Genomic DNA, 17616 nt, shown 5'->3' on the forward strand with positions numbered 1-17616 from the left:
CAGCAGCACACATAGAAAAATGAAAAGGCGAGGAGAAATAAAAGTATTTCTCCTCGTTTTGCCATTCAAATCCTGCTAATGGATGGCATTAGTTTTTGCCGCTGCCTCAGATTTACACCTCCTTGTAAATCTGGGGCAGCGTCAAATGCAATGAGTGTTGTAGTTGAATGCCCACAGCAAAATCCATTGCATACCCCTTTCACGCTAAATGATGCCTGTAAAGGGGCCTTATTTACAAAGCGGCGTTAAGCCATGAAAAGTGACTTAATTCTGCGTTGTAAATATTGAAAAGGGTATATCGCCACCAGAACACTGCTGAAAATTATGTTCTGGTGTTGATACCCCTTGGTTTCTCTTCCAGCAGCGTGGGAGGCCCTGTATCACTTACGGAGTGATTGACAGTGCCAGGGCATTTGAAACAGCGAACCACCATGTGGCTTGAGCTGCATGGTGATTGGTTGAGTAATCACATTGTGAGTGTGATACAGGGCCTGTAATTTGCTTTCAATCCCTGACATACAGCGAGCTGCAGGCTATGTTTTCAGACCAATGATCACTAACAGAGTGCAAGTGTGTCAGCGATCTATACAACACAAATAGTGCATGTGTGATAGGCTGAGCATAGCCTGCCAATCATTCAAACAGGCAGTTTGTGTTTTTTCCTGTCACTATGAGGGTCTGGTACTGTGGTGCTAAGCAGTTCTGTACAACTTTAGACTATTGAAGTGAAATTGGAACACGTCTAATGATTCACTTCATGTACTCCTATGAAGTGAGCCATCTCTGTTTCAGAGCTTGTGGCTGGAGTATCTCAACAAGGCCAGTATGGAAATATATGCTTTGTAAAGTGAACAATGACTCCCAGAGTGATCTCTTGATACTGATGCCAATGTGTACTGTTAATTAACTCAAGGGTGCTCATTTTATTTATTTTGGCAAAAGGTAGGCAAGTGAAACTTTTTGTACTGTTGTCTGGATCCCTACTGCTGATCTTTGCTGTCATAGGCAGACACGGATCACATGTGCATGCCATCACATGGCCTGTCTCACAGATTGTGATCTTGTTGAACTTGGGGTTCCCAAAGCTCTACCCTCATAGTGGTGAAAGGCTACCACGTTCACCAGGAGTAAAACAGCCCTACGCAGTGGTGGCAGTATACCGTGTAGTGATCAGCAGTAGTTAACAGGTACTTTTTACCCTGTCACTGGATTGAGGCCTACAGGTTCACTCACCTTTTAAAAAGTTTTACAGCTGTGTGCTAACTCACCCTTGCCCTACATCAGGTAGATGTGGAAGTGCTACACAGCGCAAGAGTTGTGACTCGGCTCTGGGTGTATGTGTGCCTGAGAAGGGTACAATACAGGGATAGGGCAGCGCTGAGCAGTGCTTCATGAAATGTGTATGTGCTGGGTGTGTGTGTACCTGCGAGGAGAACAGAACATGAAGGATGTAGTGTTGTGCAGTGCATGCATTGTGAATTCATGTAGTGGGTATCTGTGTACCCACGATAAGTACAGTACATGAACGAAATGGTGTTGTGCAGTGTGCACAGGGTGAATGTCTGTGCTGGGTGTATGGGTCCCTGTGGAGGCACAATACATAGAGGTGACAGTGTTGGACAGTGTGTGTGCTGTGGCTGTTTACGTGCACTGAGTGTTTGTTTGTCTGTAATGGAGAACCTTAGGTTCCCTTTTGGAATACCCAGGCATGCATGGTAAAGACATGAGGTGGTAGAGAAATCTTCACAGACAGATTTGTGTATTTCTGCGAACTAGGTAGGAATCACTTGGGAAAGGAGAGCTAGGCCCCTCAAGGGTGTTCTTTTATTCAGTGAGACAGTGAGTTAGTATAGAGGTACATGATGTAGGGTTTGGTAGAGGGACAAAGAGAGAGTGATAAGATAGAATAGGTGATATGATGATTGAAAGAGAGACATAAGACAGAAAGTTTATTCTTTAACTTAATTACCACAAAATACCTGGGAGCATGAGAGTTAAGGTGGGGTAGGTGGGTATGTGGTGTAAGATTCTCTGAAGTGTGCATGCCCATCAGACAAACACAAATCTGTTCTTCTGGCTATCTTGATCATTTTACCAGGGGGCCCTTTGGATGCTGGAGGTCTTGGGCAATCGGGCAATTTGCCCAGCCCTAAACATTACCCTGCAACAAGCACCAGAAATCCAAGAAAGTTCAGAACTGGTGCAATTTCTCACATAATGATATGGAAGAACATGAGTGGACCCAAGAGCAAGGGGCAAAAGCTATGTTTTTCAGGGGAACGTAGTGTGGTGTGCAAAGGCTTAAAGATGATATGCAGCAAAGGACTGACTGGTATTCTGCAAGATGGAAGGGCAGGATAGCGTGCTTCAGCCCAGGAAAGTGCAAGCCGATGTACATTGAGAGCAATGAATGCTGTGCATTTAGGAGGACAGGATGATTGACAGTAAGGAGCACAGACTTGTATACATTGGAGGACATAGTGTGATGTGGAGCAGTGAGCACAGGCTAATGTGCACATGCTTAATGTCCATTGGTAGATGGGCACATGGTGATATCAGAGTCTTCTGCAGAACAAAATAGTATGTATGGGTGTTTGTCTGTGCATATGGAGCCTGTGTGTCTGAACGCTTGCGTGCATGAGTGTCTGTATATTTGATGATCAGCAGCCAGCATAAATACCTTCTCTCATTGACAGGAAAGATGGCACCCCTCCAACAATGACATTTATTAGATTTTAACAGAGAAGAGATTTTAGCTCTAGGTTTTTGTAATATCGAAATCCATAGATCGACAGAGGGACCTCTAACATTAAACCAACACTCCCCTTTACCAGTATGCATTCTTTTAAAACAACGGCTCCATCCTTTAGAGACAATGACTATTGAAGGCTTTTAAATACCACTTCCAGTTCTACAAGAAAATGCTACCAGAAGCAGTCTATATACAGTCACGCGGGCACACATTGATCAGGCTGTTGGCAGGTGTGCATAGGGTCTGTGTATGTTAGTCTGTCTGCATGAGTGGTATTTGTGACTACATATATTGCATGTTGGTCTGTGTGCACGGATACCTTTATGTTTGTGGTTCTGTCCATACAGGTGGCTTTATGTCTGTGTGCATGGTCGTCCATATTTTCCTTTATGCAGATGTCTAAATCTGGTGTCTCTAGGGAAAGTAGTACAGAGGTTCCGTGCGAGATAGGGAAGTAAGATCAAAAGATGTCAAGCGTGGCTCTTGCTCAAGCATATTGAGCTGAGGCCCAGACCCCAACCCACCAGCCTGACTGGGATCCTACTGCTACTGCTGTCAAAGATGCCTGCCTGTTTTATGGCAGAGCTGGTTTAAGTATACCATTTGTGTGACATCAGCAGAGTGAGTGTGGGTTTCTTAAGGCCTGTGTACATGTGCACTGTTCTTCCATTGTTGTCTTGTAGTTCTGGCTCTTTAATGAGCCTGTCTACAGACCAAAATGCAATCTGCACAAGTCTTACACCCTTAATAGAAACATAGTGCACATACGCAGCACAACATGTCAACCCTTACAATGGCTTTACCACAGAGGGTCAATGCCAGTATTTTATTTGATCTGTTTTGTTTTAGATCTACTATTTAAAAAAAATACATCTGTTTCATACAAAACTGATGATGTGGGCCTGTCCCGACCACATATCAGGTAGCCACCCTGTGTGGGCTCTGAGCAAGTGCCCATTTTGACTATGCATCGCATCGTCCCCAAGCATTGATATATCCAAGGTACTGTCAGAGGTCTGCATGACTCCTGTCTCCGGCCCGCGCTCCATCGTGGTCGGAGAGAACTTTTGGATTTGCACCAGTCAAGGGCGACTTGATAGCCCCAGTTGGAGTTGTTGCCCCGGTTACTTACCGGTAATCTTCATTACTATGAGTATAGTCTTACTCCCCACATGAGTTATACAGTGAGCTGCAGCTCCATAACAGAACCCTCCAAGCAATTTTACACTCCAATCCTCCCATCCCTCCCCAGCATGGGCGACCATCTTCACCCTTGGCCCAGTACAAGAGGAGGCACAACCCACCCCACTTCCTGTGCAACTACCACGCCCAGCAAGCAACCACATGAAGCTGATAGTCAAACAGGGAGGGAGGGATGGAAACTCATGTGGTGAGAAAGACTATACTCAAAGTAATGAAGATTACTGGTAAGTAACTGTGGCATTACCTCCTTGTAAGTCTTCCTAGCCACCGGAGTCACACAGTGAGCATATACCAAAGCCAAGTGGCTTCATGGTCACCAACAAGAAACCACATACCAAAGGTTGAGGCAACCAACACGTTTTTAATCCAAACAACATAACAGAAGAAAAAAAGACAAACAGACACCCAACAGAAGGAGCTCCAATCACGTGCAGAGCAAAGCCAGCCAGTAGAACAGCCTCAGCAAAATCCCCAGCAGCAGGACCTCCAAACACCACACAATAGTCATCCATGAATATGTGTGGAGAGGGCCACGTAGAGGCCCTACATATATCCTCAATCAAGACCCACTTGAAAGAGGCCCACAAGAAAGACAGACCCTGAGCAGACCGACCCTGGATCTGGACCGACACCTCCAACCCCTGGGAACCATAGGCCAGAAGGGTCATCTGCTTAATCCACCTACTCCGGGTGGAAAGAGAATGCTTATGACCCAATCTCATTAGGACAGGCACCGGGGAGAAAGTCAGCAGAATGACCTCCCTGGAACGGTTGGCAACTAAGGGGACCTTGGCCAAGAACTTAGGAACGGGGCAAAGGACAACACGATCCAGCAAGACACGTAAAAAAGGAAGAGAACCCAAAAACGACCCCAACTCTCCAATCCAACCAGCGGACACAATGTCCACCAGAAACACCAACTTCGTGGTCAAGAATTTTATGTCCACAGACTCCAAGAGCTCAAAAGGAGCCACATGAAGGGCCTGTAACACCAACAGGAGATCCCGGGCTGGGGCAGTAAAATCACTCCAGGCCCAACGCAAAACCATGCGACAGAAAATCCAGAACCCATCGGGTCCACTGAAACAGACGCCAGGCCTTTAGAAACACACCACCTCGAAAATGACCCGAAATGTCGGAAATAAGACTGAAGAGTCCGCCAGTCATTGGGAACTCTAAAGCAAGTCAACCACTTCCTCGGAGTAGGAACGGGACAAGAGGCTCACCCCCTGAAGACGTGAATCCATTAGCGGACAAGGAAGCTCAGGGATCGCCCAACACTCCTGAACGGCCAGCTCCCTGAGAAGAGGATACCACGGGTGGTGAGCCCAGTCCAGCACAATTAACAGAACAAATTCCTTGTCCAGGCAAATCTTGCAGAGAACCCGGGCAATTAAAGGGATCGGAAGAAATGGTAAAGCAGAGCGTCGGGCCACCTGAATGACATTGCATCCACCCGCCATGCCTCTGGACAGAGAATAATCAAGCAGAAGCGGGGCCGCTGAGCATTGTCCTTGGCTGCAACAAGTCCACTGTCGGGCACTCAAAATCCATTTGCAACATATGGAACACCTCCCCCGACAGTGAAATCGAAGACAAGGGGGGAAAAATCATACGCAGTGCATCTGCCCCACAATTCTCTCTCCCTGGGAGATACACCACTCACAGAGACAACACAGTGGCTTCCGACCAGGTCAGAATCTCCTGAGCCAGGAGCCACAGGGACAGAACTCTGCAGCCCCCCTGGGGATTGAGTTAACCCATCACCACCTGATTGTCCATCCGGACCAGAACATGATGCACCCGAATGGCCGATGCAAACTCCAGATAAGCCACCTGAACCACCTTCAGTTCCCGGAAGCTGGATGAGCAACCAGCCTGCCGGCGATTCCAGAGACCCTGTACAGACCAGGGATCCAACATGGCCCCCAGCCCAACCAGCGGGCATGTGTCGTCACCACCTGGGAAGGGGACATCTGAAAAGAAGACCCCAGGTCAGTTTGGACTCCATCAACCACCAACCTAGGGTGATCCGAATCTGAGGGGACACTACCACTGGCAGATCGTCAGCAGCGGAACAAGGGGACCAATGGGACAGGAGATGGTTCACCAATGGGGACAGATGCAAACAAGTCCATGACAGTACATTTATCGCTGCTGACATCAAACCCTGCAACCTCAACCACTGATGCGCCGGGGCAGAATCCAACGCCAGCAGACAACCCAGGTCCCTCCTCACGGCCAGCAAAAACACAAGCCCCTTGACCATGTCCAGGTGACCCTCAATAAACACTAACTCCTGGGTGAGAACCAGATTCAACTCTTTGTGGTTGATCAGGAAGTTGTGCCTCTCCAGAATCTCAGACCCTCTGGACGTGAGGAGTCCCATTTGAAAAAGAAGAGGCAGAAATCAGCCAGTCATCAAGGTACGGGAATACCCAAATTCCTTCCCTATGGATGAGCCCAACCAAACGAGCCAGGACCTTAGTGAAGACCCTCCGGGCAGAAGACAAACCAAATGGCAGGACCTGGAATTGCAAATGCTTTGGTTCCAAACAAAACCTGAGGAACCGCTAGGATGCAGGATGAATGGGCACGTGGAGGTAGGCATCGAGCAGATCTAAGGAAGCCAACACATCCCCCTGAACCAGTAAGGGAAGAATCTCCTGAAAAGGCAGCATCCTAAACTTAACATGAGGGACAAACAAGTTCCCCCTTTCAAATTCAGCACAGGACTGAAGTCCCCGGAAACCTTCATTACCAGAAAAAGAATGGTGGAGAGCCCTTGACCCCTTTGACAGGCTGGAACAGGATGAATGGCCCCTTTCTCGAGAAGATTCTGAACACCCGCCAAAAGCACCTCCCTCTTTGGCGCAGCTGATGGAGAGGGAGTGTACACAAAAAATTCTGGGGGTGGAGAGTCAAAGAAAATCGAGTAACCCCCCCTGGCAATTCGCAGGACCCATTGGTCGGAGACCAACCTTTCCCAAGTCTCCACGAAAGTCAACAATCAACCCACCACAGGGGGTTGACCCACAAGGCCACACGGATAGTCGGAACTTTCTGTGAAAAAAAATGGGCAGGAGTAGGGGCAGTAGGGGGGACACCCATGATGCACGGCCCCCACTACCCAGAATGTGCCCATTGAATCAGGGTTTCAAACCTCCAAAAATAGCTCGCTCTGCCTTACGTCGCCAGAAAGCCCCAAGAGCACACGTTAGGGCCGGATAAGGCACAACCTCACCCCACTTACCTGCAAATTGCGCTCGGAGAGTCTGGAGCGCAGAACAAAAAAAACAGGAAGTGGGGTGGTTTGGAGGAATGAAGCTTAAAATTGCTTGGAGGGTTCTGTTGTGGAGCTGAAGCTCACTGTGTAACTCAGGTGGCGAGAAAGACTTACGAGGAGGTTATGACTTCTAAGCACTGCATTTTGAGTTAATCTTGATAAATTGACTTGTGATTGTTGGATGTTTGTGGTTTTGGTCTTGTTTTTCTCAGATAAATATTGGCTATTCATCTAAACTGGTGCAGAGTACTTTTTGCGATGTTTTAGCTGTGTAACTGTGTGTGTGCATAAATAATTTACACATTGCCTCTTTAGTTTAGCCTGACTGCTCTGTGCCAAGCTACCAGAGGGGGAGCGCAGGTAAACTTTAAGTGTTTACTACCCTTACCCTGACTGGGACTGTGGTTCCTGCTTGAACAGGGTGCATATCTCTGGCATCCAGAAACCCCATTTCTAATAGGATGGAAGAAGCATGTTGGCATCAAGCTGCAATGAAGAACATATTTTAGTGTAAGACTATGGATTGGTCATCGCCCTGCTTCTTTAGAAGCAGCAGTAGAATGTTTTTTAAAATACTGAGTTACTATACTATACCAACTAGGGTTATTGTTTGAGTGGGATGAAATGCTACTCAAGCAACAACCAGAATCCTTGTCAGCATGAACCACAACAGTCACTGAATTAACCTGGGCTTAGCCATCTGGTAGCTTGGTGCAAAAGCTTTCAGGCTTAACTTGGAGTCACTGGGTAAAGTTTTTATGCAGCAAACAGTAATAAAGTGAAAACCCAACCCAATTTTGAAAACTGAGATACATTTTAATAAATAAAATAACACCAAAAAAAATACAATCCTAGCAGTACAACCAGATTATTTTTACGTTTTCAGTGAAATCTAGCAACTAAAAGATCAAAATGCCAACCGCGTGTATCTGTTTGTGTGAGACTGGGACAAAGTCAAAAGTTAAGATTGACCACGATGGAGCACAAGACAGATACACAAGGTGGATTGGGCCTGGTCTCGGCTGAACTTCAGACTGAGATTACATTTTGAAGAAAAAGTCCAGGAGATGGTAGAGTTCACCAGGGCAAGGAAGTAGGCTGCATCCATAGAGGAGTCGTCAGTGCCAGGGAGCGCTGAACGAAGTCTCTATGAAGCCATTGATAATGGTAGGAAAAAGCTCTGAGTAGAAGAAGCAGGATGTTCAGGCTGAGGAGTTTGTTGTCATCAATGGGGAGCTGGTCACCATCAAGAATGGTGAAAGTTTTTACCTTCGGACTGAGACAAGGTTTTGGAAGCCAGAAACATCCAGTGTGACAGAGATACAATCTGTAGCAGAAGAAGGCTCCATGAGGCCATACACTGTCACTGAGAGGTCCTGGTGAGCAGAATTTGCTCCTGTGTGGAATAATGAAGCAGGAGCTACTGCAAGGTCAGACCAACTGGCAATTCTCCTTGGGCAGATCAACTGTCAGGTAGCTCCTTGTCTTCTGTCAGTTCTTCTAGTACTTTTGGTTAAACGTTTTCAAAGTCCCATGGTTTAGGGCTAGGCAGGAGCAGGACCTTTAACACCAATTCCAAGAGTGCAAGACCTGGGAGGCACCATTTGGTGGTGGTGGGGGAGGAGGGCGGGGGGGGAGGGATTAACACTCACTCCAGCAAAGATGAGGTATAGATTTCAAGGTCTCTGGAGCTTGTTATGCCCCTGAAGCTCACACAGAAGCCCAGCCAACTATCCCTTGGACTCATGTCTAGTGATCCTGCGGTCATGGAGATGGTCCAGTTCTCCTTCAAGGTAGAACTCTAGCAGCAGGGAAGTCCTCTGGGAAGCAAGGTATTCCTCAAGCAGCAGAGCAGTCCTTTGGTAGTAGCTGTTCAGACCTTCGGTAACCAAGGCAGGCCTCAAACAGCAGGGTCCTCTAGGGGTCCAGGAAGTCATTCTGAAGTCTTCCATAAGTTCAGAAATGTACTGAAGAGGTGTTATGAGGTCTGACATTTATACCTTGGAAGTGGGGGAATTTCCTATGCAACCCCTAAATCTGGTTCTGGAATGTTCTTCCCTTAACCCACCAAGTCTCCAAGAAGTCTGGGGTGAAAAAAGGCCAGTGCCAGGTTCCTTAGTGTGTGTTCTGGAGACAGCCCTTTGAACTGAAGTTGGGCAGGGAACTGCTCTGTCCCCAGCCATCCTGGCAGGGTGGCCAAGTCTGCCAACATCTAATCCCCTTTTGTCTCACTGGGAGGAATACACAAAGACCAACAGCTAAGTAAATCGCAGTCTTGTGACCAGCCAGCCAAGTACCACGCATCAGGCATTAGACTAACGCATTTCAATGTGGGGGTCCACATCTCTGCACTGAGAGGCATTGTTATGCATTTACAGTGCCTCCCTAGCAAGCTGGAGCTGAACACTGCAAATTAAACCACACTGAAAAAGCCTTGAAGGGCACATTGTGTGAGACCCACACCTGTAGGCCGCCAGCACAGCATAGTTTAACTTTGGAAGCCTGCCAGCACAGCTGGGAGCCTGCTGCCAGTGCTGCAACTCCCACTGCATTGTACCTCTAGGGCCGGACGGGACCCAGCAGCGTAATGATCACCCGTATGGACTCCCAGCTTACTCACGGCAGCGGCTGGAGTGGTGGTCTGGTGCCTTAGCACTGCATCCTGGCCTCCAGTTCCCTGATTTTCAGTCTTCAGAGCCTGGCAGCTTTCTGTAATGTAATTCCTTTTGTAATTCACATCTTTTCCTCTGATATCAAGGTACGAGGTCCTGTGTCTTTCATAAAGCTACCTATTCCTTTGGGCAAGGCATCCTGATGTGATTGTGGTCACTGTGGGGCCCCAATACACTGCAGAGCCCTTGTGGTGAGCGCAGAAGAAGGAGCCAGCGACAAGTGATCCTTGGGAGGGGACGCAGTGCGTGCAGCCTCTGCTTCCAAAACATCGGTGTAATGTAGCACCCCCTCATTTTGTCGGAGTAGGGGCTGCGGGGGCAGAGTGCATGATCCTGTAAACTAGTCCAGTGCCATTCGATGGTCTAGAGCAGGGATACCCATAGTACACACCCGCGGGTCGCCAGCGGCCCGGCACGCCTTCCTTGGCAGCCCGCGGACCATGCAGACATCGTACCTTGGTTTTATATTTTTTTCCAAAGTGTGTCAGCAAACACCGCCGGACTCCGAGCGAGACTGCTCTATGGGGGCCAGGAGATTCCAGGATAGAGTGGAGACAGGCCCCCGTCATGTTTGGCTGCCCGGGATGAGAGAGCTTCCCCGCACCAGAGCACTTCACATGTCTTTAAAAGACCTTTTGCTTGTTAACGAGGCTTTGATGGTTGCAGGGGCGCTAAGAAGAGGTGAAATACAACAAAGCCTCATTAGCAAGTAAATGGTCTTTTAAAGACCCGTGAAGTTCTCCGGTGAGCCCGGGAAGCTGTCCCAGCCCGGGCTGCCACACATGCAGGGTGAGGTGACAGAGGACAGCAGGGTGAGAGTGCCCAGTGAGGTGAGGGGGGGGGGGGCAGCAGGGAGTGAGCCAGCGAGGAGTGAGAGCCGGGTGAGATGGCAGAGGGTGACGGGGGCAGCAGGGAGTGAGAGCCAGGTGTGGTGACGGAGGGCAGCAGGGTCTGAGAGCTGGCTTTTACATTACACAGGGAGAGGGGGGAGTGGGGGGGCTGTTTATGGGCTGGTGTCGGGGACGTGTAGACACAGCCCGAGGCCCAGAGACAGATATAGATAGACAGGGACAGACTGACAGATAAAGGCAGGAGGCAGGCAGAGGCAGAGACAGGAACAGGCACGGAGAGAGGCAGATGGAGAGAGGGAGACAGACGGAGAGAGGGGGAGGGAGAGGGAGGGAGACAGAGAGAGAGATGGAGGGAGGGAGAGGGGAGACCGAGGGAGGGAGGGAGACGGAGGGAGGAAGACGGAGGGAGGGAGACGACGGATTGATGGAGACGGATGGAGGGAGAGGGAGGGAGGCGGGGAGACAGGGAGGGTGGGAGAAAGGGAGGGAGACATAGGGAGGGAGAGATGGAGAGGGATGGAGGGAGAGAGGGGGACGGAGGGAGGGAGGGAGAGGGAGACAGGGAGAGGGAGACGGAGGAAGGGGGAGGGAGAGGGAGGGTGATGGGGAGACGAAGGGAGGGAGGGAGAAGGAGATGGAGGGAGGAAGAGAAATGGAGGGAGAGGGAGGGAGGGAGACGGAGGGAGAGAGACGGGGAGAGGGAGACGGAGGGAGACAGGCAGGGAGAGACAGAGAGAGAGGGAGAGAGCGAGAGATGTGCGTATGCCAGGTTTGGTGGCTCAGTGGACGAAGGCGTCCACTGCAGGGGCCTGTGTTCAACCTCATGGACACAGTGTTTTTTTGCTCTAGCCCCATCGCCTCTGCCACTGACCCCGCCCCCACCAGTGCGGCCCTCTGCCACAAACCACACTGTAAATTTGGCCCCTGAGAGAAAGTTTGTGAGTACCCCTGGTCTAGAGGAACCCTTGCTCTCCTCTGAGAGGCGAGAACCTCCACTGTGGAGGACTGAGTCCCCCGCAGCCTAACTCCACCTGACCGACGCTGTCAGCAGAACTCTGGGCCAGTCCGTACACATCTGTAGCCCCCTAACAGCAGGATCCCTCTGCAACCCCTAGAAAGGTGAGATATGCCACAGATGTAGCAAGAGTTGCAAGAAGTAGCACCTATGTATAAGGGCAGTGACCTGTCTGTGATGTTATATGTGCAGGAAGGGAGAACACAGAGACCTAGTGGGAGATAATTCGGTAAATAGGGTCCATACATGAGCAATAAGAACATGCTGGGTGACTTCTTTCTCAGAATAAGGGATACGGATGCTTGAAAGAACCAAAAATGTTGCTACAATGCACGGTGTCAGCAACATGTACAAATAGCCTCTCTCATGAGTAGACGTGTGGAGCCTCATGTTTCAAATAACAAAATACATTACATGTCTTCTTGTCTTTAAAGCACTTTTTATTTATCATTGCATAATCTGTCGTATCAAACCTCTTCAGTAAGGTCTGGCTTTGTTGTCAAAAGTACAAAGAAAAGCTAAACTATATGTCCCAGAATGCACCTTTATAATGGATAAGAAATGTCATAAAATGGCTGAAAATGTAACACATTATGAGGCTACTTTTGGAAAGTAGTTTACCTGCCTTGGCACAACTTAATGTTGCTCTATAGCTATCAGCTCAGGCCTCCCTGCCCTTCACATGTGTGAACCCGGCTCCCAAACGTATTCTAAATCAGCAATGCAGCTTTTGTTTGTACTTTATGCTGTAGTTCATATTTGCATTTTCTTTCCTTCTGCTTGTGCTCACATCACCCATACTGCAGTCTGTTAATATCAAGGTTATACACTCAACTACAATGAAGTTGCAAGGTCACGAATGCCCTTCCATTTCTGGTACGTTATGGTTTAAATCTTTTTATTTTTTTTTAAAGAAATGCCAGGCATATGAAGTATACATTATTACCCGTGTTGCAATGGACATCAATGCTAAAGCCCTCTGCATTCTTTAAAAGAAGAGGATAGAGAGGCAAGCAGAGAGAGAACAGTTCTACATATAAAGGAAAACAGAAAAAGAAACATTCCCTTTCCAAGCCCACCCCCACCCACTAAGTTTGGTTGAGTGCACCTGTTTATACTTTGGTATTCACTTCTGAGAGCTGCAAAAGTCTTAGTTATTTAGGGCACATCAGTTCTCTTAAGTCTTGAGATTGGAGGGATATATAAGGGCACCATAATTTCTCAAAGGCCTCTCCTTGGTTTGCATGTGTCAAAGATATCCTTTCCATGCCAAGTATATTCAATTACTTATGTACCCATACTGTAGGAGTTGGCAGTTGCGACATGACCCAGTGTGCTAAAATATTCTGTGTAGCTGCATCCAGCACTAACCCTATCTACCTGCCCGTCTAGACTTTAGTGGATATGTTAAGTGGTTTGGTAGCCCTAGTAGGATGTAAGCCGGAAATCTAGGTATTTGTGTTTCTAAATGTTTGGAAATCTCATCTAATACTTGAGTCCAGGGCAGTCCCATAACACATGCACCAACGTCCCCTGAGCCCCACAGCCCCTCCAACACCTGTCCTTGCGGTCCGAATACATTTTATGTAATCTGGATGGAGTGAGGTATCAATACGCGGTTATTCTGACAAAGGTTTCGGTGAGGGAAGTGTTTGTGGAAGTGTGTCTTGCTCTGAAATATATCTCACCCCATTCCATCTCCGTGAGCTGTCTCCCCAGTTCAAGCTCCCATCTATGTTGATTGGTTTTGTACATGTGTTTATTACGTTGGGTAAAAAATGCATATGTATCTCTGAAATTAGCTGCCTACCTGTGGTATGGGTGACTAGCCAGTATTCGTAGGCTGGTAGGGTCCTCTGTATGGCAGATATATTACTGAGATGGGTTAACCAGTGACAAAGCTGTAAGTAGTGTAGTCTTTCTGTTTCAGGAAGGGAAAATACCCCACTCAATTGCTGAAAGGGAATCACCCCTTCGTCTCTCATGTGCCCTACTGAGCGACACTCAGAGCGTTTCCACTCCATGAATGCCCCGGGATCGAGCCCTGGAGTAAAGTCAGGGTTCTCGAATAGTGGCGTCAGAGGAGAAGAGAAAGACGTCAGACCACATTTGATATTTACCTGATCCCATGCGTTCGTTGTCTCTCGAGTGAAGGGGGAAAAATATAGGTTCCTGGGTCTGTGGGCTTTCTTGAGAAAGACTTACCCACTACCGCTTTATCTTGAAAGAGCCAATGTTTCTCTGACTCGGACTAGTACCATTCCATTAGGTACCGTAGCTGTGCCGCTTGAAAGTACATGTGTAGAACCAGGATACCCAAGCCACCATTTTTAGGTGACAAACAGCACACTTTTTCCTGGACCAGATGTACTGGGAGGTTTCAGCTTGTAAGGTTCCGATTATCCCTTTAGGTGGCTCTAGGGGTAGTGTCTGAAATAAATAGAGGATCTTGGGGAGAATAGTCATCTTAACTTCTGCGATACGACTCAGCCACGAAATCTGATGATGTTTCCAGCTAGTTGTCTCTTTCCTGATTTGTCTTAATAAAGTGTGGTAGTTTATTGAGGAGATTTGTTGGAGGGTGGGCGCTAATTTAACCCCTAGATAAGGGAGTGCAACCGACTGCCACTGAATGGGGTATAGTGTTTGTAAACTTGTCACCAATTCCTGGGGTATTGATAGGTTTAGTGCTTCTACATTAACCTTAAACCCTGATGTCCATCCAAATGCTTCCAGTTCTTCCAGGAGTGTCGGCAGTGTGGAGGCAGGACAACCCAACGTAAAAAGTATATCGTCTGCGTATAAACTCAGCTTATGCTGTTCCCACCCAAAGGTAGCACCGACTATCTGGGGACTATCTCTTCCTCTTTGGGACAGAGGCTCCATACATAGAGCAAATAAGAGAGGGGATAACGTACAACCCTGTCTCGTGCCTCTGCTTATTTGAAAGGATTCTGAGGTGTGGCCATTTACCCTCACTGTCGCCATAGGGGAATGGTAACAGTTCATAATTTGCGTTTAGAATTTATCACCTAGGCTGAAATGCGTTATTACTTGTTCTGGATAGGGCCAGTGCACCCTATCGAATGCCTTTTTGGGATCGATGGCTAGCAGCATCATCTCCTCTGGGGTCCTTGCAGCTTTTTCAATTATATGTAAAATGCCCTTGGTAGTGTCACTGGTTTGTCTGTGTGGTATGAACACCGCTTGATCTGGGTCTATGACAGTGGGTAAGAGCAGACTTAGTCTGTGTGCAAGAATTCCGGTGAATAGTTTAAGATCTACGTTTAGTAGAGAGATAGGCCTGTAGGAGCTACACTGCTGTCTATCTTTCCCCGGCTTGGGCACCACCACAATGGAGATAGCTAGCATTGATGCAGAAATTGCAACTGGTTGTGTGAAGGAGCCAATCAGCCTTGTTAGTATGGGGACTAAAGCGTTGCAAAATGTCTTATAGAAAATAGGGGGGAATCCGTTGGACCTGGTGAGTTAGAGAGTTTTAGGTGGAAGATGGCTGAAATTATTTCCTCTGGCCATATTTTCTCCTCTAATGTCTCTGCTTGCTCCGGGGTAATGTGGGTTGTGTTTGCTCCTTGGAGGTAGATGGCGCTAGCTAGGGGTCTAGGTCTTGTTCTGTGTATAGCTTTGAATAGAATTCCTTGAATTATTCTGGTATAGCTGTGTTGCTAGTAACTAGGCCTTTCTTTCTGGGAGTGTATTGATGGAATTCCCGTCTCCTGGCGTTTGATACGCAATTTGTTAGCTAAGATTCGGCCATATTTGTCCCCTCCTGTATAGTATGAGTGTCGTAGGCAGAGTGCCCCATACTCAGCTAGATCAAGGACTAGTCCTACCAGCTGTGCTCTTAGTGTGGTTAACTGATGCCACACACTTGGGGCCCCTGTGCGCTGGTGGATGTGTTCTAATTACTTAACCTGTGATGAGAGACTGTCCCTTTTCTCCCTTTGTAGTTTGTTGTCGGCAGCTGCGATGGAAAGGAACTCCCCCCCGTACAAAGCCTTCAGTGCTTCCTGTAGTGTCGCTATAGACACCTTGAGAGTATCATTAAGTGTGAGGTAGTTTTGGATTGCTGTTTGAATCTGAGATATTACTGCAGGACGCAGCATCATTGTTTCATGTAAGCGCCATGTCCAACGGGGAGGCTGCATTGGAGGTAGAGACAGTGAAAGAATCACCGCTGAATGGTTCAAGAGGGTCATTGGGAGAATTTCAATCTCCGTAGTGGAGATATGAATCTCTATAGTACCAAGGAATTGATCTAATCTCGCACATGTTTTATGCACGTGTAAGAAGTAAGTATATTCCAGTGTCTTTGGGTGAGAGTATCTCCATATATCACTAAGTCCCAGATCTCTGAACCATTTATGACCTCCTTTCGATAATGCTCCAGTCTGCCTATGTCTTTGTGTCAATCTGTATAGATCTGTATTTAAAATTAAATTAAGGTCATCCCCTATTAGAATCTCTGTATCTGTTGTGGAGAATGACTCTGCTAGTGCTTTCGTAGGACGGTTTCTTGACCTTTGTTTGGTGCGTATAGAGATACCACAATGGATGTCTTGTTTCCTAAGGTGAGCTGGTACGCAAATATTATACCTCTTAACTCCGTTTGCCTAAGTCCAACTGTTCTCTTAAAGGATCGCACCACCAGAATAGCCACCCCAGCCTTTTTAAAAGTGGTAGAAGAGAAGAACTGACGCGGGTAAGGTCATTATCGGAGTCGGTAACAATCCCTGGGTAGGAGGTATGTTTCCTGAATCAAGCATATGTCAACTCCAGAGTTCTCCAGGTAGGATAGAACTGCCTTTCGTTTGACCGGACTATTAAGGCCCATAACATTCAGGGTTCATATTTTGAGTGTCGTGTCAGACATCAGAATTTAAAGGAATGGAGGGGAGCTATTGATGTGATTGTAAAGTACCGTGGCCCAATCTGAGCCCCATTTGAAAATTGTGTTGTGAAATGTGATGCATGTCTTATGGTGAACCCAAAAATAAACCCAAAGCACACAATTATACATATTAAGATAGAAAACAGTTGAAACTTAAGTTCCTGAGTCAGACCCTGGTCTCCCAGGCCTGGATTTCGAAGTAAGTGGCCCATAGTGTGGCCAATAGTCCCGTCCCTCCCCAACCAAACTGCGTGCTTCTTTGATGCTCAGCTCAACTGGAACCATGTGGATCTTCTGTTTCAGCCAAAACCTCCGGGATGCATTAAAGGGACGCCTGTTTCCCCTCAGCTATCTTGGCCGGGTTCAGGCATGTCGGGCTCTTCTTCCCTCCTCAATGCCTCCCTTGATTTTTACGGTCTCTAGATTGTGCCCATGAGGAGTCCGAAGTCTGGTTTCTTTTCTCTGTGTCTGTTCCAAGGATCTGGCAGGTCTCAGACAGAAAGCATAACTGATGGAGCCGGTCCTCTAATCCAAACATGATACGGAAGGGGTGACCCCAGGAGTAAGCTATCCCTCTGTACCACAGGTGCTGTGTGACAGGCCGTAATTTGTGCTGTCTTTGTAGTGTAGTAGGTCTTGGAACAATACTGGTGACTGTCCAAGGAAGCTAAGTGGTTGCTTCTCATGAGCTGTACAGAGTATTTTCTCCTTTATGGGAAAATCGTGTAGGTAGTCCAGTATATCTGCTGGAGGCGCCCCCTGTGGTCGCGGCCTCCCGACTCGGTGAGCATGTTTTATATTAATCATGGTCTCAGGTGGGGATTCTAAAATATGACGAAAGAGGTCTCCTACATAAGTACCCTCACACACCCTAGTAGTGTGATGCTTCATCATCGGGTCACCCTGATGCCTAAAAGTCAGGGTG

This window comes from Triturus cristatus, chromosome 1_1 (assembly GCF_964204655.1).
Source record: "Triturus cristatus chromosome 1_1, aTriCri1.1, whole genome shotgun sequence".
In the NCBI taxonomy this organism is placed as follows: Eukaryota; Metazoa; Chordata; class Amphibia; order Caudata; family Salamandridae; genus Triturus; species Triturus cristatus.